This window comes from Pan troglodytes, chromosome 5 (genome assembly GCF_028858775.2).
Source record: "Pan troglodytes isolate AG18354 chromosome 5, NHGRI_mPanTro3-v2.0_pri, whole genome shotgun sequence".
Taxonomy (NCBI): Eukaryota; Metazoa; Chordata; class Mammalia; order Primates; family Hominidae; genus Pan; species Pan troglodytes.
The window spans coordinates 105,845,926-105,868,599 of record NC_072403.2 but is presented as its reverse complement, the minus strand read 5'-3'; the positions used below and the strand labels follow the sequence as shown (position 1 = coordinate 105,868,599).

The 22,674-nt window shown below is 38.0% G+C and overlaps 1 long non-coding RNA gene across 1 annotated transcript in view; it reads right to left on the bottom strand.

Moving 5' to 3' along the window:
• LOC104006916 (uncharacterized) overlaps positions 1-19,336 on the bottom strand; it is a 123,137-nt gene extending 103,801 nt beyond the window's left edge. The window contains exon 1 of the long non-coding RNA XR_680901.4: positions 15,490-19,336. This is a non-coding gene — a long non-coding RNA (uncharacterized LOC104006916). The remainder of the gene's footprint in view (positions 1-15,489) is intronic.
• Between the last annotated feature and the right edge of the window lie 3,338 nt (positions 19,337-22,674).

Genomic DNA, 22,674 nt, shown 5'->3' with positions numbered 1-22,674 from the left:
CTACTATTTCAAGTACTACGTATGTAAAAATATCTATATGCATTTGAAAAGTATAGGAATTAGTACAAATTAATCTTTTATTTCAAATATCCTAAAATTTTGTCATAAAGGTAGTTATGAATTATGATTCTGAAATGGAAGAAATCACTTGTGTATGTTAAGGTAATTACCACCTGTAACTCTGGGCATTGTTTCCCAAATGCACTGCATGTCTTTTACTGCTTCTGAGCATGACTACATCATTTTTAACATAAAATTTAATTAATCACATCACAGAGAGTGTACTAAACACTTTGTAATGTGGAAACAATTACACGTGATTAATGGATGAAGTAAATTTCAACTAGAAAGAGGGTTGCACTGCTTGTAAAAACATGCAGGTAAGAGGAAGTTCTGCAGGTTTTCTTGTAGCTAGACATTATAAAAGTTTTTGAAAATGGTATATCCTTCTTCTGATAAGCTTTGTAAAAGAGCTGTGGAGTTTCCAGGTCATTCACTAAGATATAAATCAAATGCAATAATTCTGAGAACAATTTTTTTAAGCTAGAGATAGGGTAAGGTTTAAAGTTATAATTAGTGGATTCCATTGTCAGATTTCTCCATGACATCGTAGCCATGGTTACAACTGACCATGGTGTCACACCACATAAATCAGGACATTGCCTGCTTTCACAGAGAATTTTGAATATCACCTAACAATAAAGAAAACTGTACATAATATGGCACCAGTAACTAAATACGGCATCCTTTCTACACAATCTTTTTAAGATTCACATAGTTCCAATTTAGCTGTCGGCAAAATTTCTCATCATTCTTGTGATGGAGCTGCTTCAGTCTTATGCTGATTACTTAGCCATAGTCACAGCATCTCAAATGTACACAAACATTTTCTTCACACCTCTGTTTCTTTTGTTGGATGGCAGACTGCAGCAATGACCTACTGTCTCCTCACACAGTTTAGCAGAGGAGGGAGTCGCAATGCTGTCTGGAGTTTGCGGCTACACAAAGAACGGATGCATTGGACTAACAAACACATTGCTGCTCATAGCTCCACTAAGAGCTAAATGAGGTCTTTATATTTTCAAGACAAAAAGAAGCTCAGGCCCTGCAGCTGCTCCATAAAATACAGTAAAAAAAAAAAAAAAAAAAAAAAAAAAATCACTGGAATTTGAATAAGAAGGGTATGAAACAGACTGATTCATTCATGGTCTCATTTTGAGATGTGCTATGTGGTTTAGTTAAGTGTAACTGAGAGCAAGGGATGTACATTCCTCAAATTATCAAAAAGTATATTTTTTATGAAAAGTTTAGAAACAGTTTTTGCTCATACCGAATATACCTGGGTGTCTATGATCATTGTATTGCACATAATGCTACCACTGTGGGTGCTCATTATATAGCTTTGTTAAGGCTGCATGTAAATACCTTGCACACACTGAGGTTTAAAAAACTGTCTGTGGTGCATGCATTAATCAGCATTTATTTTTAATGAAAACAGTGATTTATAGAGGAAGAATAAATGAAAGGTTTTGTAAATGAAGAATAAAATTGTCAATAGTCTAAGTCTTTAGCTTAGATTCCTATCTGGAATTTATCTTCTTACATGTATAGTCAGTGTACAGTAATGTAATTTTAGTCTCCAAAATTCTTAATTTTTGAAGCATTTCCACTATGCTCACGAATCCTTCTGTAATATTAGATTCAAACAATTGCAATTACACAAAATTTGTAAAATTTTAGCACCAAAAATATACTACAGACACTATTTTACATAGGTTAAAGATTACAATATATAAGCTTAAACAAATTAAGTACTTATGCACAAATAAAATGAATCTGCTAATGATGGTAGAAAACTAATTGTCTCACAAATATTATAGTATTATTTCTGAAATATAAGAGCTAGGTAGAGAGACAACTAGCTCAGGTCCCAGCATTCTTATGTTCCTTAGGCAAAATTGCCTAAATGACTAAGTGGACATCACAATACAAATGACAAATATTGTTCCCTTAATTTCTATCAGCATTTTGAAACTACATTAATCAAGACAAAGAGTAGTTCTTTGTTAGTGAGTGTTTCTATAGCACATTCCTGAGTTCCTAGAGTCAAAGAGCAATAACAAATAGAAGATATGTATAATGGCTAATATAGAGTGTCAACTTGATTGCATTGAAGGATACAAAGTATTGATCCTGGGTGTGTCTTTGGGGTGTTGTCAAAAGAGATTAACATTTGTGCCAGTGGGCTGGGGAAGGCAGATCCACCCTTAATTTGATGGGCACAATCTAATCATCTGCCAGTGAATATAAGCAGGCAGGTAAAGGTGAAAAGGTGAGACTGGCCTAGCCTCCTAGCCTACATCTTTTTCCCTTGCTGGATGCTTCCTGCCCTCAAATATGGGACTTCAAGTTCTTCAGTTTGAGGACTTGGACTGGCTCTCCTTGCTCCTCAGCTTGCAGGCAGCCTATTGTGGGACCTTGTGATAGTGTAAGTTAATACTTAATAAGCTCCCATAAATATACATACCTACATATATATATATGTGTGTATATATATATATATATCCTATTGGTTCTGTTCCTCTAGAGAACTCTAATACAATATGATAATGCAATAATAAGGCAATATCAAATTAAAAACTCATTTGTTCAATAAATTCTGTCTTTAAAATTAACCCCATATGGTTGTTATACAAATTTCCATATGGTACTATTAATTAAAATATGCGGAAACTCTTCTGATAAAAATGTTTACATAGCCATTGGATATGCCAGAGAAAAAATATTTTTATTATATGGAAACTCAATAAAAATGATTCTGTGAAATTTGATAATTACCCTTATTCACAGGACAATTGCTCTAAAAATGCTGGCACTTTCTAAAATTGTATCTGCTATCAAAATACAAAGAGTAGTTATCATTCTATTCATTCAGAGCCTTACTGTATACTGAAATACATGCCCATTCATCTCCAAATCTTGCAAATCATTTCCTAAATTACTTAGAATCTGTCTTCTCCTTCTTAACTATTTGAGTTTTGACTCAAGTTTTATATTCTTTTCCCTGAATCACCATTGTAGTTTCCTATACAGATAAACTTCCTTCAGTAGATGACCTACTTCTTGAGATGGCTTAAAAAAAAATGATTTTTGTTTGTTTGTTTGTTTTTCACCACACCAATACCAAACTGTTCACACTTTTCTGGACGCAAAATGTAATTTCACATTTTTCTACCTCATGAACTCTTACTTAATATTCAAAGACCTAATGAAGACATTTTCCACTCTTATGAAACTTTGACAGTTTCCATAAACACTGCCTCTCTTTTTATGTATATTTATGATTTACATTCCTTCAGCAATCATTTATTGAATTCTTACTTGGGGTCAGTCCTGGTGCTGGTTTCTGGGTAATCCCTGCTCTGTATAAATTTCAATCAGATGGAAATCAAAGATGCATGTCAGTTATGGCACAATGTCAAAAATTCTGTACTGAAATACAAGAGGATGCTGTGCTATGGTGCTTATTTGTGACTTCTGTTTCTCCTGCTGGACTATAAGCATTTTGAGGAGGGAAATTATGCTTACTCATTTTTCATTGCCAGCACCAAGAATAAAATACCTTGTATATTGTATATGTTGAGTATTCAATGTGAATTGAAGATCTTTGTTTTATATGATTTGAACGTGGTTTCAAAGGAAGGCCTGCAAATAGGTTTTGAGGAATGATAGTATCAGTGGAACTGGGGCAAAGGCTCCCAAAGCCACTACAGGCATTTCTCTTTTCTAACACTTTGAGTTTTAATAATTTATACAGACAATAATTATAAAGCTAACATTTGTTGGAAGCATACAATATTCCAGGCACCATTATAAATATTTTACGTATATTAACCTATTGACTTTTTAATGCTCACAAGTTCCATATAAGCTGAGTATTCTTATTATGTAATATGTTTCCACATTTATGACTTTATAAATGTGGAAACAGAGTTCAATAATGTACTCAAATTTTTGTAACTAGTTAGCAGCAGAGCCAAGATTTAACCTTGGCAGTCTAGCCATTCCCTGATGTACCTTTCCCATGCCTTTGATGGTTTCTGCCTTAGGGCCAATGACACTAGTGCTAGGTTTTTCTGATGAATGCTATCAACAAGCACTTTTTCAATACATAGGTCAAAACTGACGATTAGCACACTTAAGATTATGTGAGCTCTCCCTCAAAATATTCTATCACAATTGTATCTTTAAGTTTCTAGTAATAAATATCAGGGGTTAACAAAATTTTTATATGTTTTCTTTAATTCTCCATCTTGAAGAAAGATTTATGAAACAAGCTTTGCTATATTAATTGAATTAATATCAGTTTAGACAGGTGGCCGATATATTAAAGGTTATATATCTTTAAAATTTAACTTTTAGTAAATCGAATTTGGTTTATAAAAGTGAGTATATTTGATTTGTTACCTTAGAGAAATTTTCCACATTTTAACCCAATATTGTATTTTCACATGTTGTTTTATATTGAATCCCTTTTCATCTCAGTGTCATGACTTATTAAACTCAAAATACATTTTGGGCCCTGTGAGTGAAGGGATATAAGCTTGGGAGCTGTGTTGATCTTACTCTGGTAAGCAGTGGGTTGCAAAAGTTGTCTTTTTAGTTCTTTTATCACCATATAAAAACCACAGTGGGATTATTGAGCAGTTGAAAATTGGAGGCTATAAAAAATTAAGCATGAAAATAGAGTTGCAGTAAAATAAAAACCTTCATTTTAAATATGTAATAATATTTAAATGAACAATTTTTAGGTTAGTCATAATACATAGCAAATAGCTGAGCCCAATTTAGGGGAAAAAAAGCAGGAAGAGCAATTTGTGTACTAAAGGACCATGGTTTTAATAAGCTCACAATCTGATGCTACAATATAATTCATTAGGCCATGGAAGCAAAATTACAAGGATATGGGTCGTATGCTAAGATTTCCTGCCCAAAATGCTCTAAGTATTATAGAAATTAGGAGCAATATTTGTATAGTGGCTTCTGTCTTGTTCACTATTTTTTTCTGTTATTTTTCTTCTCTCATTTATGGAATTAAGACCTCCCTCCTAACCCTTAAAGGAGATGAATATGTATGTAATTTATTAAGGATAAAATAATAATTGTAGTACTTAAGGGAAACAAAGCAGCAAATAAGCATTGAAAGTAATTCAAGGTAGCTCTCAGCAAAATTGAGAAACTGGCGGTATTGCCAGTAATAATTCTCACTGGGCTCTGTGCTCCCCTAGGCACCTGAGACCTGTGCCCTGGCTCCTGAGATTCAAGGAAATCCCTTTACCCCATAGTCAATACACACATATGTATAAAGAGACAACCAATTAGGTATTCTATTTTTACACAGCATGCCATGTGTAAGCATTTCCTGGCACCTTTTCTTCCAAATGTTTATTTGTCTCTTAGAGTCTTTCTCCCTATCAAGAGCTATTTGGAAAGTTTAATTCCTGTTCTATATTACTTGATGTTGTATTTTTGGTATTATTTTACAATAATATAATGTGGAATTTAATTGAATGCTTTAAGAAATAAAATATTAATGAAATAGTGAATTTAAAAGGAGACCCTACCTTTTAAGGTTCCTGCAAGGAACATCTTTCTGCTATTTTCCTTTTCTTTGTGAAATTTTCTTTAAATTCATCACTAACAAATATTTAATTTAGTCTACTCTTTAGAAGTCATTTTACTAAAATTCATGAAGAATGAAGATGCTGACCATACTGAGAATTTAAAATACAGGAAAACTGGATAGATATATACTTATGATGTTGAAAAAGCAATTTATACAATAAAATAAAAATAAATTCATCTGATAAATCCAAAGATTTCCCCTCAACACATCACTACAGATTTTGCCCCATGAATGTATCAATGATAGATCAAACAGGAAAACAAAATGAAACAAAAACACTTTTAAGGGAGTTAAGGAAGTAGGACTGGGCAGAAGGACAATATGGACTGTGATGCATTTGCAAAAAAGGACTTAGCAAATACTGCAAAAGATGCTGTAGAGCTGAGATGACATTTTAGAGTTGTTCCAAGTTAAGGGGCTCACATATTTTATTCCCTCATGAAACAATCATTAGAAGCAGGCAGTCCCCGGGATAAGGCCATAAACTTAGTTGAGGCAGGTCACTTTGGTTAAGGAAATTCATGGGCAGGGACTCAACTGTGAGCTGTCAGCAGTCAACTCTGCAAGCAGCTGGGGAATGAATTTCCCAGTCCAGAAGAAGGAATTAGCATTCATTATAGCCCACCACATATGAGAATAGCCTTTTCAGGAAGACGGTTATTGTCATTTCCTGGGAAAACTAAGAGGAGTGGTAGAGAGGTGACCTACAGCCCTTGCTGTCGGTGCTGATTTCACTGACAATCATCATTTCCTTCCTCTACCAATCCTCCAAAATCTTCATCTTCAGAGGCCACCTCTGTTTATCTAAGTGGCTTACTTGATGGCATGTTCAGACCAAGACCTTGAAGATTCTGAGTCTGAGTCACCAGGCCTTTTTTTATGCTGTTGCTTTTACATCTGTCAATTTATCAAAATTGATCAAAGAAACACTGAGAGACATTCAAGTGAATGAATCACTTAGGTATCATATATTTTTTTTCTGACTCCACTGTGAATCAGAAACAATATCTCCTTAGAATACTGGAATCAATTACCTCTGTAAGAATTGTGAATTCTTTTCTCCTCCTGGTCTCTTGGCATAAGGAGATCAAATATACTATGCAGCTAGTAATTGGTTAACATGAAACTAGACACTTTCTGTAATTTTCCCTGGTGGAAGCATATATCTCTAGGAACAGAGACACATAAACCTGCAGAGCCTAGAGTTTTGGGGAGGAAAACAAATTATCCAAGTAGATCACTGGAAGTCATTATGAGTAGGATTGTTCCTACTTATGTCTGTCAGTTCTTGAACCTATGTGTTCAACTTCTTAGGGATACAGCATTATGTAACAGTTTTTAATTCAGTATGTATCCAGCATCCTAGAGGATGGCTCTTTATCCTAACAGTGCATCATCTCTAAGCTGGTGCTTCAGCTATGCCTCTGTTATTCTATTACTCCAACATAGTTGCAATACATAATAGAGTCAATAGTGACCATATGCTCACTGGTACATCTTTTTTCTGATAAAAATGTTACTTTGGTTCTCTGTAAGACTGTGGATCCAGCATTCTAAAGCTCTCAAAGAGTGATGTTGCCTTAGATCCTTAGGTCCTTCAGGTTGAAATTTATAAACTTGAAACGTATGTTGATTCCAGTCAAGATGAGTCATTGTTCCTTCCAGGGTAAAAGGGGTACAGTGTAATAAACTGGACACCAAAAAGCTGGTTGGTCCCCAAGAGATAATGGCATACTGAGTCTTTCTGATGTGAAAATTTTATGTTTCCATTTGACTGTACCATCAGAGTGCTCAGACATTTTGACAAATATTATTTTCAGTGTGTCTGTGAGGGTGTTTCTCAATGAGATTAACTTTTTTTTTTCTTTGAGACAGAGTCTTACTCTGTCGCCCAGGCTGGAGGGCAGTGGTGCCATCTCAGCCCACTGCAACCTGCACCTCCCGGGTTCAAGCGATTCTCCTGCTTCAGCCTCCCAAGTAGCTGGGATTACAAATGCCTACCACCACACCCAGCTAATTTTTGTATCTTTAGTAGAGATGGGGTATTGCCATGTTGTCCATGCTGGTCTAGAACTCCTGACTTCAAGTGATCCTCCTGCCTCAGCCTCTCAAATTCATAGGATTACAGGCATGAGTCATGGCACCCCGCCAAGATTGACTTTTGAATCTGTAAACTGAATAAAGTAGGTTGTCTTCCTTGGTATGAGTGGGCCTTATCTAATCAATTGAAGACCTGAATAGAAGAAAAAGGCTGATTAAGAGGGAACTTCTGCTGCCTGACTGTTAAACTGAGAAATGGGTGATTTCCAGCCTTCAGACTGTAAGCAAATCATTGACTCTTCTTGAGTCTTGAACCTGTCGACATTCAGATTGGAATTTATATCGCTGGCCCTCCTGATTCTCCAGATGGCCAACTGGAGATCTTGGGATTTCTCAGCCTCCACAACTGAATGAGCCAATTTTTTATATAGTAAATCTTTATATGCATATATATGCACACTACACACACATACACATGCACATATACACATACATACATTCCATTTATTGTTTCTGTTTGTCTGGATAACCCTGACTAATACAGTTTCTGAGCATTGGCCACTGAAAGATATGCTATTTGTCATTGGCTGTAACCGAATCAACTTTAGGAAATGGGAGTGCATCCTCTTGGGTCCACTTATTACATCCTTTAATGTCATCATTGCTACTTGATTTATGTGTCCATTGTGCCAAACTTGAAGTCTGGCTGATGGCAACTTGTCAAAACATACTTTCTACTTGGGTTTTTAGATAGATATATATATATAGATATATATATACACACACACACATATATATATTCTCTAGTGGGCATTAACAAAAGAAACAATAATCTTCAGGCATTACACCCACAGGACCCTCTATGACTCATTCCCAGTCCTCTTAGTCCATTATTTTTTGAGAGGGTGTTTGTTTTATTTTATATATTACAAGGTTTTAAAATTCCTCTATTTTGCAAATTTGTGCTGTCAATGGAGAATTTGAAGAATTCCCAAGGATTGAAGAGAACAATGAGTCAAAACTGAGCATCATGCTCAGTTATGGAAACAAATAGGTTTATTACTAGGCATTGTTAAGGCGATTGCTATCTATAACCTCTGCTTTCTTTCATCCAAGGTTGGTAACTTCCACTCAATGACAAGGGCGCGACATTTTAGTTTAATTCTCCCAATCTTTTTCTTTTTAATTGTGGTTAATAAGAACCCCATATAACATAAAATTTACCATCCTAATCATTTTTAAGTGTACATCAGTAATGTTAGGTATACTCGCATTGGTGTACAAGAGATCTCCAAAACTTTTTCATCTTGCAAGACTAAAATTCTATACCCATTAAACAACTAAAATTTCTCCTCTGTCTAGCACCTAATAAGCAATATCCTACTTTCTGCTTCTATGAATTTGACTACTTTATATACCTCATATAAATGTAGGCATACATATTTGTCTCTCTGTCACTAGCTGATTTCACTTAGCATAATGTCCTCAAAGTTTATCTATGTCAAAGCACATGACAAGATTTCTAAGGCCAAATAATATGCCACTCTATGTGTGTACCACATTTTGTTTATTTATACATATATCAAAGGACATTGATTTTGCTTCCCCTTCTTAGCTATTGAGATTAATGCTGCTATGAACATGAGTGTTCAAATATCTCTTGTTTCTGCCTTTAATTATTTTAGAGATATATCCAGAAGAGAGATTGCTTGATCATATAGTAGTGTCATTTTTAATTTTGGGGGGAACTACTATACTGTTTTCCATTGCAGTTGCTTCATTTTATAATCTACTAAAAGTTTGAAAGTATTCCAATTTCTCCACATACTTTCCAACACTTGTTTTCTGCTTTGCTTTTTTGTTTGTTTGTTCATTTGTCTGTTTGTATTGATAGTAGTTGTTATGGACAGAAATGTATCCCACAAAATTTATATGTTGAAACTCTAACCCCTAGTACTTTCAAAATGTGACTATATTTAGACACAAGTCCTTTAAAGAGGTGATGGAGCTAACGTGAGGCTGTTAAGGTAGGCCCCAATTCAGTCCGACTTGTAACCCTATAAGACCAGAAAATTTGGACACAAACTGAAAGACCAGGTATGTGCACATACAGGGATAAAAATGAGAAGACACAGAGAGCAGATGGCCATTTGCTAGTCAAGGTGACATGGTTTGGCTGTGTCCCTACCCAAAATCTCATCTTAAATTATAATTCCCATAATCCTCACACGTCAAGGGCAGGATCAGGTGGAGGTAATTGGATCATGGAGGCAGTTTCCCCCATGCTGTTCTCATAATAATAAGTGAGTCTCATGAGATCTGATGGTTTTATAAGCTTCTGGCATTTCCCCTGCTTGCACTCACCCGTCCTGCTGCCCTGTGAGGAAAGTGCCTACTTCTCCTTTGCCTTCCACCATGATTGTAAGTTTCCTGAGACCTCCTCAGCAATGCAGAACTGCAAGTCAATTAAACCTCTTTTCTTTATAAATTATTCAGTCTTAGATATTTCTTGTAACAGTGTGAGAAAGGACTAATACACAAGGAGAACAGTATGGGGAGAAATGAAACATGCTGACACCTTCATCTTGAACTTCTAAGCCTACAGAACTTTGAGAAAATAACTCTCTGTTGTTTAAGCCACCCAGTCTGTGGTATTTGTTATGGCTTCCTTAGCAAACTTAATATAGTAGCCATCCTCATGGGTGTAAGGTATCTCATTGCCGTTTGGGTTTGCATTTAACTGAGGACTAATGATATTGAGCATTTTTAATATGCCTGTTGGCCATTTGGATATCATCTATGGAGAAATTTCTGTGCAAGTCCTTTGCCGATTTTATAACCAGGTTATTTGTTGTTGTTGTTGAGCTGTAAAGAGGTACTTTTTAATATATTCTGGATACTAACCCTTTATCAGATATGTAATTTACAATTTTTTCTTCTATTCAGAAGCCCATGATATTTTATATTTTCTTCTTCCAAGCCCCTAAACAGCCCTATGCAAACAGGATATTCATCCAAGTTACTCAATAAAAGTGTTAAAGAAGTATTCCAACTATAGAGTATAGGCCTCTAGACTGCAAAGTGGCCTGCCTTTTTTCAGGTGAAGTTACTGGTGAGATAAAATACTTTATTTTTGATTTTGAATGGGGATATCCTGGCATTCTCAAAAATGCTAACTTTTAAAATCTTTATTTAAATAATGAATCTCTGAATCATCATAGGATTTATCAAAGTACCTTCTGAGTTCCAAGTAAAACAAAAATAATATTTTTTAAACTTTTGTTTTAAGTTCAGGGGTTCAAGTGCAGGTTTTTAACATATGTAAACTTGTGCCAGGGGGGTGAGCTGTACAGATTGTTTCATCACTCCAGTATTAAGCCTACTACCCATTAGCTGTTTTTCCTGAGCCTCTCCCTTCACCACCCTTCACCCTCTGAAAAGCACCCGTGGGTGTTATTCCTCTATGTGTCCATGTGTTCTCATCAATTAGCTCCCACTTATAAATGAGGATATGTGGTATTTGCTTTTCTGTTTCTGTGTTAGTTTGCTAATGATAATGACCTCCAGCTCCATCCATGTCCCTGTAAAGGACATGATATCATTCTGTTTTATGGCTGCATAGTATTCCTTGGTGTATATGCACCACATTTTCTTTATGCAGTCTATCATTGATGGGCATTTAGATTGATTCCATGTCTTTGCTCTTGTGAATAGTGCTACAATAAACATACACATACATGTATCTTTATAACAGAACGATTTTATATTCCTTTGGGTATATACCCAGAAATCGGATTGCTAGGTCAAATGGTATTTTTGTCTCTAGGTCTTTGAGGAATTGCTACAGTGTCTTCCACAATGGCCAAACTTCTTTGCACTCCCAACAACAGTGTATAAATGTTCTACAACTTTGCCAGCATCTGTTATTTTTTTATTTCTTAATAGGAGATATTCTGATTGGTGTTAGATGGTATCTCATTGTGATTTTGATTTGCAATTCTCTAATGATCAGTGATGTTGAGCATTTTTTTTTTTTTTGTATGATTTTTGGCCACACGTATGTCTTCTTTTTGAAAAGCGTCTGTTTTGGGTTTTACATGTAAGTCTTTAAGCCATCTTGAGTTAATGTGTATATATGGAGTAAAGAAGGGATTCAGTTTCAATCTTCTGCATATGGCTAGCCAGTTATGCCAGCATCATTTATTGAATCGGGAGTCATTTCCCCATTTTTTTTTTTTTTTTTTTGGTCACGTTTGTCGAAGGTCAGATAGCTGTAGGTGTGCAGTCTGATTTCTGGGACCTCTAATCTGTTTCACTGGTCTATGTGTCTGTTCTTATAATAGCACTATACCTTGCTGTTTTGATTACTGTATCCCTGTCATATAGTTTGAAGTCAGGTAGTGTGATGCTTCCAGCTTTGTTACTTTTGCTTACAATTGCCTTGGCTATTAGGGCTCTTTTTAGGTTCCATATGAATTTTAAAATAGCTTTTTCTAGTTCTTGGAAGAATGTCAATGGTAGGTTAATAACATTGAATATATAAATTGCTTTGAGAAGTATGGTCATTTTAATGATATTAATCTTTTCTATCCATGATCATGAAATGTTTTTCCATTTGTTTGTTTCATCTCTGATTTATTTGAGCAGTGGTTTGTAGTTTTACTTGTGGAGTTCTTTCACCTCCCTAGTTAGCTGTATTCCTAGGTTTTTTATTCCTTTTATGGCAAAGATAAAAAAAGACAAAGAAGGGCATTACATAATGGTAAATAATTCAATTCAACATGAAGAGCTAACTATCCTAAATATATGTGTGTGTAACACAGGAGCACCAAGATTCATAAAGTTCTCGGAGACCTTCAAAGAGACTTAAACTCCCACATAATAATAGTAGGAGACTTTAACACCCCACTAACAATATTAGATAGATCATCAAGATAGAAAGTTAACAGAGATATTCAGGACCTGAACCCAAAACTAGATCAAATGGACCTGATAGTTATCTGCAGACCCTAAAACAATAGAATATATATTCCTCTCATTGCTGCATGGCATTTCCTCTAAAATCAATCACATAATTGGAAGTAAAACAACTCCTTAGTAAATGCAAAAGAACTGAAGTCACAGAAAATGGTCTTGCAGACCACAGCGCAATCAAATTAGACCAAGACTAAGAAATTCACTCAAAACCATATAATTACATGGAACTCGAATAACTTTCTCCTGAATGACTTTTGGGTAAATAATGACATTAAAGTAGGAATCTAGTAAGAAAAAAGCACAACATACCAGAATCTCTGAGACACAGCTAAGGCAGTGTTAAGAGAGAAATGTATAGCACTAAATGTCAGGCCTCTGAGCCCAAGCCAAGCCATCGCATCCCCTGTGACTTGCACGTATATGCCCAGATGGCCTGAAGTAACTGAAGAATCACAAAATAAGTGAATATGCCCTTCCCCACCTTAACTGATGACATTCCACCACAAAAGAAGTGTAAATGGTCGGTCCTTGCCTTAAGTGATGACATTACCTTGTGAAAGTCCTTTTCCTGGCTCATCCTGGCTCAAAAAGCACCCCCACTGAGCACCTTGCGACCCCCACTCCTGCCCGCCAGAGAACAAACCCCCTTTGACTGTAATTTTCCTTTACCTACCTAAATCCTATAAAACGGCCCCACCCTTATCTCTCTTTGCTGACTCTCTTTTCAGACTCAGCCCACCTGCACCCAGGTGAAATAAACAGCTTTCTTGCTCACACAAAGCCTGTTTGGTGGTCTCTTCACACGGACGCGCATGAAATTTGGTGCCGTGACTCAGATCGGGGGACCTCCCTTGGGAGATCAATCCCCTGTCCTCCTGTTCTTTGCTCCATGAGAAAGATCCACCAACGACCTCAGGTCCTCAGACCGACCAGTCCAAGGAACATCTCACCAATTTTAAATCAGGTAAGTGGCCTCTTCTTACTCTCTTCTCCAACCTCTCTCACTGTCCCTCAACCACTTTCTCCTTTCCACTCTTCAATCTCTCCCTTCTCTTAATTTCAATTCCTTTCATTTTCTGGGAGAGACAACGGAGACACATTTTATCCGTGGACCCAAAACTCCGGCGCCGGTCACGGACTGGGAAGGCAGCCTTCCCTTGGTGTTTAATCATTGCAGGGAAACCTCTGATTATTCACCCACGTTTCAAAGCTGTCAGACCACGCAGGGACGCCTGCCTTGGTCCTTCACCCTTAGTGGCAAGTCCCGCTTTTCTGGGGAAGGGGCAAGTACCCCTCCACCCCTTCTCCTTCACTCTTAGCTGCAAGTCCCGCTTTTCTGGGGGAGGAGCAAGTACCCCTCAATCCCTTCTCCTTCACTCCTAGCAGCAAGTCCCGCTTTTCTAGAGGAGGGGCAAGTACCCCCAGCTCGTATCTCTGCGCCCCAATCCCTTATTTCCGTGCCCCAACCTCGTATCTCTGTGCCCCAATCCCTTATTTCCGTGCCCCGACCTCTTATTTCTGCGCCCCATCCCTTATTTCCACGCCCCGACCTCTTATCTCTGCGCCCCAACCCCTTTTCTGGAAGGTAAGAACCCCCGAACCCCTTCCCTCCATTTATCTACTCTCTCTTTTCTCTAGGCTTGCTTCCTTCACTATGGGAAACTTCCACCTTCCATTCCTCCTTCTACTCCCTTGGCCTGTGTTCTCAAAAACTTAAAATCTCTTAACTCACACCTGACCTAAAACCTAAATGCCTTATTTTCTTCTGCAATGCCACTTGATCCCAATACAAACTCGACAGTAGTTCCAAATAGCCAGAAAATGGCACTTTGAATTTTTCCATCCTGCAAGATCTAAATAATTCTTGTCGTAAAATAGGCAAACGGTCTGAGGTGCCTGACGTCCCGTCATTCTTTTACACATCAGTCCCTTCCTAGTCTCTGTGCCCAGTGCAACTCGTCCCAAATCTTCCTTCTTTCCCTCCTGCCTGTCCCCTCAGTACCAACCCCAAGCGTCGCTGAGTCTTTCTAATCTTCCTTTTCTACAGACCCATCTGACCTCTCCCTTCCTCCCCAGGCTGATCCTCGCCAGGCTGAGCTGGGTCCCAATTCTTCCTCAGCCTCTGCTCCTCCACCCTATAATCTTTTTATCACCTCCCCTCCTCACACCTGGCCTGGCTTACAGTTTCGTTCCGTGACTAGCCCTCCCCCACCTGCCCAGCAATTTACTCTTAAGAAGGTGGCTGGAGCTAAAGGCATAGTCAAGGTTAATGCTCCTTTTTCTTTATCCCAAATCAGATAGCGTTTAGGCTCTTTTTCATCAAATATAAAAATCCAGCCCAGTTCATGACTTGTTTGGCAGAAACCCTGAGACACTTTACAGCCCTAGACCCTAAAAGGTCAAAAGGCCGTCTTATTCTCAAAACACATTTTATTACCCAATCTGTCCCGACATTAAATAAAACTCCAAAAATTAAATTCCGGCCCTCAAACCCCACAATAGGATTTAATTAACCTCACCTTCAAGGTGTACAACAATAGAAAACATTTGCAATTCCTTGCCTCCACTGTGAGACAAACCCCCAAGCCACATCTCCAGCACACAAGAACTTCCAAACACCTGAACCGCAGCAGCCAGGCATTGCTCCAGAACCTCCTCCTGCAGGAGCTTGCTACACGTGCCGGAAATCTGGCCACTGGGCCAAGGAATGCCCGCAGCCTGGGATTCCTCCTAAGCCGCGTCCCATCTGTGTGGGACCCCACTGAAAATCGGACTGTTCAACTCACCTGGCAGCCACTCCCAGAGCCCCTGGAACTCTGGCCCAAGGCTCTCTGACTGACTCCTTCCCAGATCTTCTCAGCTTAGCGGCTGAAGACTGACACTGCCCGATCGCTTCTGAAGCCCCCTAGACCATCACTGACGCCGAGCTTCAGGTAACTCTCACAGTGGAAGGTAAACCCCTCCCCTTCTTAATGAATACGGAGGCTACCCACTCCACATTACCTTTTCAAGGGCCTGTTTCCCTTGCCTCCATAACTGTTGTGGGTATTGATGGCCAGGCTTCTAAACCTCTTAAAACTCCCCAACTCTGGTGCCAACTTAGACAATACTCTTTTAAGCACTCCTTTTTAGTTATCCCCACCGGCCCAGTTCCCTTATTAGGCTGAGACACCTTAACTAAATTATCTGCTTATTCCTGGACTACAGCTATATCTTATTGCAGCCCTTCTTCCCAATCCAAAGCCTCCTTTGCGTCCTCCTCTTGTATCCCCCCGACCTTAACCCACAAGTAAAAGATACCTCTACTCCCTCCTTGGTGACCGATCATGCACCCCTTACCATCTCATTAAAACCTAATCACCCTTACCCCACTCAATGCCAATATCCCATCCTGCAGCACGCTTTAAAAAGATTAAAGCCTGTTATCACTCGCCTGCTACAGCATGGCCATTTAAAGCCTATAAACTCTCCCTACAATTCCCCCATTTTACCTGTCCTAAAACCAGACAAGCCTTACAAGTTAGTTCAGGATCTGTGCCTTATCAGCCAAATCGTTTTGCCTATCCACCCCGTGGTGCCAAACCCATATACTCTCCTATCCTCAATACCTGCCTCTACAACCCATTATTCTGTTCTAGATCTCAAACATGCTTCCTTTACTATTCCTTTGCACCCTTAATCCCGGCCTCTCTTCGCTTTCACTTGGACTGACCCTGACACCCATCAAGCTCAGCAAATTACCTAGGCTGTACTGCCGCAAAGCTTCACAGACAGCCCCCATTACTTCAATCAAGCCCAAATTTCTTCCTCATCTGTTACCTATCTCGGCATAATTCTCATAAAAACACACGTGCTCTCCCTGCCAATCGTGTCTGACTGATCTCTCAAACCCCAGCACCTTCTACAAAACAACTCCTTTCCATCCTAGGCATGGTTAGCGCGGTCAGAATTCTTACACAAGAGCCAGGACCACACCCTGTAGCCTTTCTGTCCAAACAACTTGACCTTACTGTTTTAGCCTAGCCCTCATGTCTGCGTGCAGCGGCTGCCGCTGCTTTAATACTTTTAGAGGCCCTCAAAATCACAAACTGTTCTCAACTCACTCTCTACAGTTCTCATAACTTCCAAAATCTATTTTCTTCCTCATACCTGACGTATATACTTTCTGCTTCCTGGCTCCTTCAGCTATACTCACTGTTTGTTGAGTCTCCCACAATTACCGTTGTTCCTGGCCCAGACTTCAATCTGGCCTCCCACATTATTCCTGATACCACACCTGACCCCCATGACTGTATCTCTCTGATCCACCTGACATTCACCCCATTTCCCCAAATTTCCTTCTTTCCTGTTCCTCACCCTGATCACACTTGATTTATTGATGGTGGTTCCACCAGGCCTAATAGCCACACACCAGCAAAGTCAGGTTATGCTATAGTACAAGCCACTAGCCAGCCTCTTAGAACCTCTCATTTCCTTTCCATCGTGGAAATCTATCCTCAAGGAAATAACTTCTCAGTGTTCCATCTGCTATTCTACTACTCCTCAGGGATTATTCAGGCTCCCTCCCTTCCCTACACATCAAGCTCGAGGATTTGCCCCACCCAGGACTGGCAAATTAGCTTTACTCAACATGCCCTGAGTCAGATAACTAAAATGCCTCTTAGTCTAGGTAGACACTTTCACTGGATAGGTACAGGCCTTTCCTACAGGGTCTGAGAAGGCCACCGCAGTCATTTCTTCCGTTGTGTTAGACATAATTCCTCAGTTTAGCCTTCCCACCTCAATACAGCCTGATAACAGATGAGCCTTTATTAGTCAAATCAGCCAAGCAGTTTTTCAGGCTCTTAGTATTCAGTGAAATCTTTATATCCCTTAAGGTCCTCCATCTTCAAGAAAAGTCAAATGGACTAAAGGTCTTTTAAAAACACACCTCACCAAGCTCAGCCACCAACTTAAAAAGGACTGGACAATACTTTTACCACTTTCCCTTCTCAGAATTCAGGCCTGTCCTTAGAATGCTACAGGGTACAGCCCATTTAAGCTCCTGTATAGACGCTCCTTTTTATTAGGCCCCAGTCTCATTCCAGACACCAGACCAACTTAGACTGTGCCCCAAAAAACTTGTCATCCTTACTATCTTCTGTCTAGTCATACTCCTGTTCACCGTTCTCAACTACTCATACATGCCCTGCTCTTGTTTACACTGCCAGTTTACACTGTTTTTCCAAGCCATCGCAGCTGATATCTCCTGGTGCTATCCCCAAACTGCCACTCTTAACTCTTGAAGTAAATAAGTAATCTTTGCTGGCAGGACTATGCTGAATCTCCTTAGGTACTCTCTAATCAGATATCCAGAGTCATCCCAATTCTTAGCCAAAACCATATCCAGGCCATCACCAATCATTCTATACGACAAATGTTTCTTCTAACAACCCCACAATATCACCCCTTACCACAAGATCTTCCTTCAGCTTAATCTCTCCCACTCTAGGTTCCCACGCCGCCCCTAATCCCGCTTGAAGCAGCCCTGAGAAACATCGCCCATTCTCTCTCCATACCACCCCACAAAAATTTTCGCCGCCCCAACACTTCAACACTATTTTGTTTTATTTTTCGTATTAATATAAGAAGGCAGGAATGTCAGGCCTCTGAGCCCAAGCCAAGCCATCGCATCCCCTGTGACTTGCACCAAGTATACGCCCAGATGGCCTGAAGTAACTGAAGAATCACAAAAGAAGTGAATATGCCCTGCCCCACCTTAACTGAAGACATTCCACCACAAAAGAAGTGTAAATGGCCGGTCCTTGCCTGAAGTGATGACATTACCTTGTGAAAGTCCTTTTCCTAGCTCATCCTGGCTCAAAAAGCACCCCCACTGAGCACCTTGCAACCCCCACTCCTGCCCGCCAGAGAACAAACCCCCTTTGACTGTAATTTTCCTTTACCTACCCAAATCCTATGAAACGGCCCCACCCCTATCTTCCTTCGCTGACTCTCTTTTCGGACTCAGCCCGCCTGCACCCAGGTGAAATAAAGAGCCATGTTGCTGGATAATTTATATTTAAAAAAGAGGATTAATTGACTCAAAGTTCAACATGGCTCGGGAGGCCTCAGAAAACTTACAATCATGGCATAAGGGGAAGCAAATATGTCCTTCTTCACATGGTGGCAGCAAGGAGAATTGTAGACAGAAGATGGGGAAAGCCCTTTATAAAATCTTCAGATCTTGTGAGAACTCACTCAGTATCATGAGAACAGCATGGAGGTAACTGTACCCATGATTCAATTACCTCCCACTGGGTCCTTCCCAGGAAATGTAGGGATTATGAGAATTACAATTCAAGATAAGATCTGGGTGGGGATACAGCAAAACCATATCACCTACTAACTATAAAGGTCCAGATCTAGACAGATTCACAGTTTAATTTTACCAGATGTACAAAGAAGAGCTGGTACCTTCCCTTCTCAACGTATTTCAAAAAATTGAAAAGAAGAGACTCCTCCCTAACTCATTGTATAAGGCAAGTATCCTGATACCAAAACCTGGCAGACACACACACACACAAAAGAAAACTTCAGGCCAATATCCTTGATGAACATCAGTGAAAAATTCCTCAACAAAACACTGGCAAATTGCATCTAGTGGCACATCCCAAAGCTTATCCACCACAAACAAGTAGACTTCACCTCTGGGATCCAAGGTTGGTTCAACATATGTAATCAATAAATGTGATTCATCACATAAACAGAACTAAAGACAAAAAAAAAAAAATAGTTACCTCAATAGATGCAGAAAAGGGTATTGATAAAATTCAACATCCCTTCATGTTAAAAACTCTCAATAAGCTAGATATTGAAGGAACATACTTCAAAATAATGAGAGCTATATATGACAGACGTACAGCCAATGTCATATTAAATGGGCAAAAGCTGGAAGCATTCTCCTTGAAAACCAGCAAAAGAAAAGGGTGCCCTGTCTCACCACTTCTATTCATCATAGTATTGGAAATTGTGGCCAAGGCAATAGGTAAGAGAAAGAAAGAAAGTCATTCAGCTAGGAAGAGAGGAAGTCAAAGTATTTGTGATTGCAAACGGCATGTCTTATATCTAGAAAACTCCATCCTTTCAGCCTAAAAGCTTCCTAAGCTAATAAGCAACTTCAGCAAAGTCTCAGGATACAAACGTGTGCAAAATTCACTAGCGTTCCTATACACGAGAAACAGTCAAGAAGAGAGCCAATCATGAACAAACTCTCACAATTACCCCAAAAATAATATTAATAATTTTTAAGAGCTAGGCACTTAGTATTACAATTACAGAACATCAAATATAAAAGTAATATTAAATGCTTGCAGTGAATAGAGATACATTGCTTATGGGATATGTGACATCAAAGAAAACATCAGAGACTTGTTAAAGGCAGCAAGACAGATTTTATTCAGTTTATTTAAGTTTGGGAGACTGACTCCAGTATAAACAGCTTAAATTCAACTAAGACAAAGATGGCTGAAGATTTTTTTGTCAACTTTTATTTAATCTTTAGGTAGTACCAATAGGTAGTTTTTCAACCCCTCCTCTCTTCCCTCCTCTCCTATTTTGTAGTCCCCAGTGTCTATTGTTTCCCTCTTTGTGTCCATGCATACCCAATGTTTAGCTTCCAATTATAAGTGAGAACATGCAGCATTTATTTTTCCATTTTTTGCATTAATTCACTTAGGATAATGGCCTCCAGTTGCATCCATATTGCTGAAAATGACATGATTTCATTATTTTTTATGGCTTTGTGATTACATCATGTGTATCTTCCTCATTTTCTTTATCCAATTCATCTTTGATGAGCACCTAGGTTGATTCCATGGCTTTACTATTGTAAAATAGTGCAGTGATAAACATACAAAGGCATGTTTCTTTTATTTATTTTCCTTTGGATATACGGCCAGTAGTGGGATTGCTGGGTTAAATGATAGTTCTTTTAGTTGTTTGAGAAATCTCCTAACTGCTATCTAAAATGGCTGAACTAATTTACACCCGCACTTGAAGTTTTTCAAGAGAAAAAAAAAGAAGAAACAAAAGAGACAATGGGAAAGTAAAAAAGGAAGAATAAAATGGACTGGGGGATCTGGAGATATCAGGAATTACAAGAAGGGGTCAAATGGACAATTATTAAAAATGTTTTGACAAAGTGGGTAAGGACAATTGACAATTTGCAGTTTGGCAGCATTGCATTTTATTGAGCACAGGACTAGAGTCACCTTTAGGAGAATGCACAGGACTCAGCACAGGACTGGAGTCACCTTTAGGAGAATGACCTAGAACAGGTGGAAACCAGAGTAAAGTTTGGTCAAATCTGTTAGCACAGTGTTCAAAAAAGTCCCTGATGCCATGTGGGAGTTCAGGTTTACATTGATAATTGACTGACAGCAGAATTTTTATCAACAATAAATACCTTAAAATTAAGGAGTAATATCATCCACAATGTCCAATAGATATTTTTTTAAACCGAGCTAGACATGCAAAAGAAAATTTAATGACTAGGAACGGACCTAAAAAGTACTCAGATGTTTCATTAATATAATCTGATGAAGGAATTATTTGGAAACTATATTAAAGCACCTATATATTATACCTGAAAGCATATTAAAAATAAGATAGAAGAATGAATTTGAAAAAGCATCAGATTAAAACAAAGATAAGAAAAATTAGAATTTCAGATGGACAAAACAGAAAGGATATTATATGGAAAATACTTGAAGAAATATTGTTTGAACAATTTCAAATTTGATTAAAAACATTAGCACCTTCATTTAGGAAGTTCAGCAAACACTATGCAGGATAAATCAAGAAAACCATATCTAGGTAGAGTATAGTCATAATAGTCCTAAAACAAGAATAAAGAAAAGTGTCTTTAAATATCCAGATAAAAAATACATTACACACAGGAGAATGTGTGTAGAAACAAGGAGCTGGGAAGACAAAAGAAATGATATAATTGGAGGGTAAAAGAAAATGCTTTCAACTTAATATTCTTTAGCCACCAAAAATATATTTTAAAAATTAAGGCAAGATGAAGGCAACACCAAATTACTGAAATTTGAGATAATTATGTCACCATAATCTATAGAAACTGCATGCTGGATTTTGCAAATCCTAACACAAAGTTTTTCAGGAAGAAGGAAATTATATCAATGGAGATTTGAATCAATAGTAAAGAAGTAAGAATAAAAAAAAGCATTTGAAAATATAAATACATATTAGCTTTTATATTATTCAGTTATTTAAATTTCCATAAGCCCTGTAAAGCAAAAATTATCATAGGATACTGTGAGTTTATAAGTATTTTGAATAAAACAAAGAAAATAATAACAGAGTATGCAAGTAGAATTATATGGTTTTAAGTTTCTTAAATGTGAAATGGGTCGTATTAATTCAAGATGGAATGTGATAATTGTAAATGCACATTTTAATCCCTTTAACAATATGACCACCATCGAGAGTTACAGATAAAAAGCCAGTAGAAGAGACAGAGTGGAATATTAAAAATTTCTCATTTCCTAAATGAGGTTAAGATGCTGGATTTAAACCTAGACCATCAGAAATTACATTAAAATGAACAAAAACATACTAATTAAAAAACTGAGATTGTCAAACTGGAAGGAGTGGAGAGGTGTCATTTCAAAATGATAAAAGGGTTAATCCTTAAAATGTACATGCACTTAATTACAAAGTTATAAAAAATGTATAAAGCAGTGATTGACATAACTAAATGAGAAATAAAAAACCACAGGCAGAATTAGAGATTTAAATATTCTTCTCTCAGTAATGATATAACAAGTGGACAAAATATGAATTAGGAAATACATTAGTTTTCTATTGTTGCTGTAACAAATTATCACAAACTTAGTGGTTTAAAAATCACAGATTTATTACATGTCAACTCTGAAAGTCAGAAGTCCAAAGTAAGCCTTATGTAA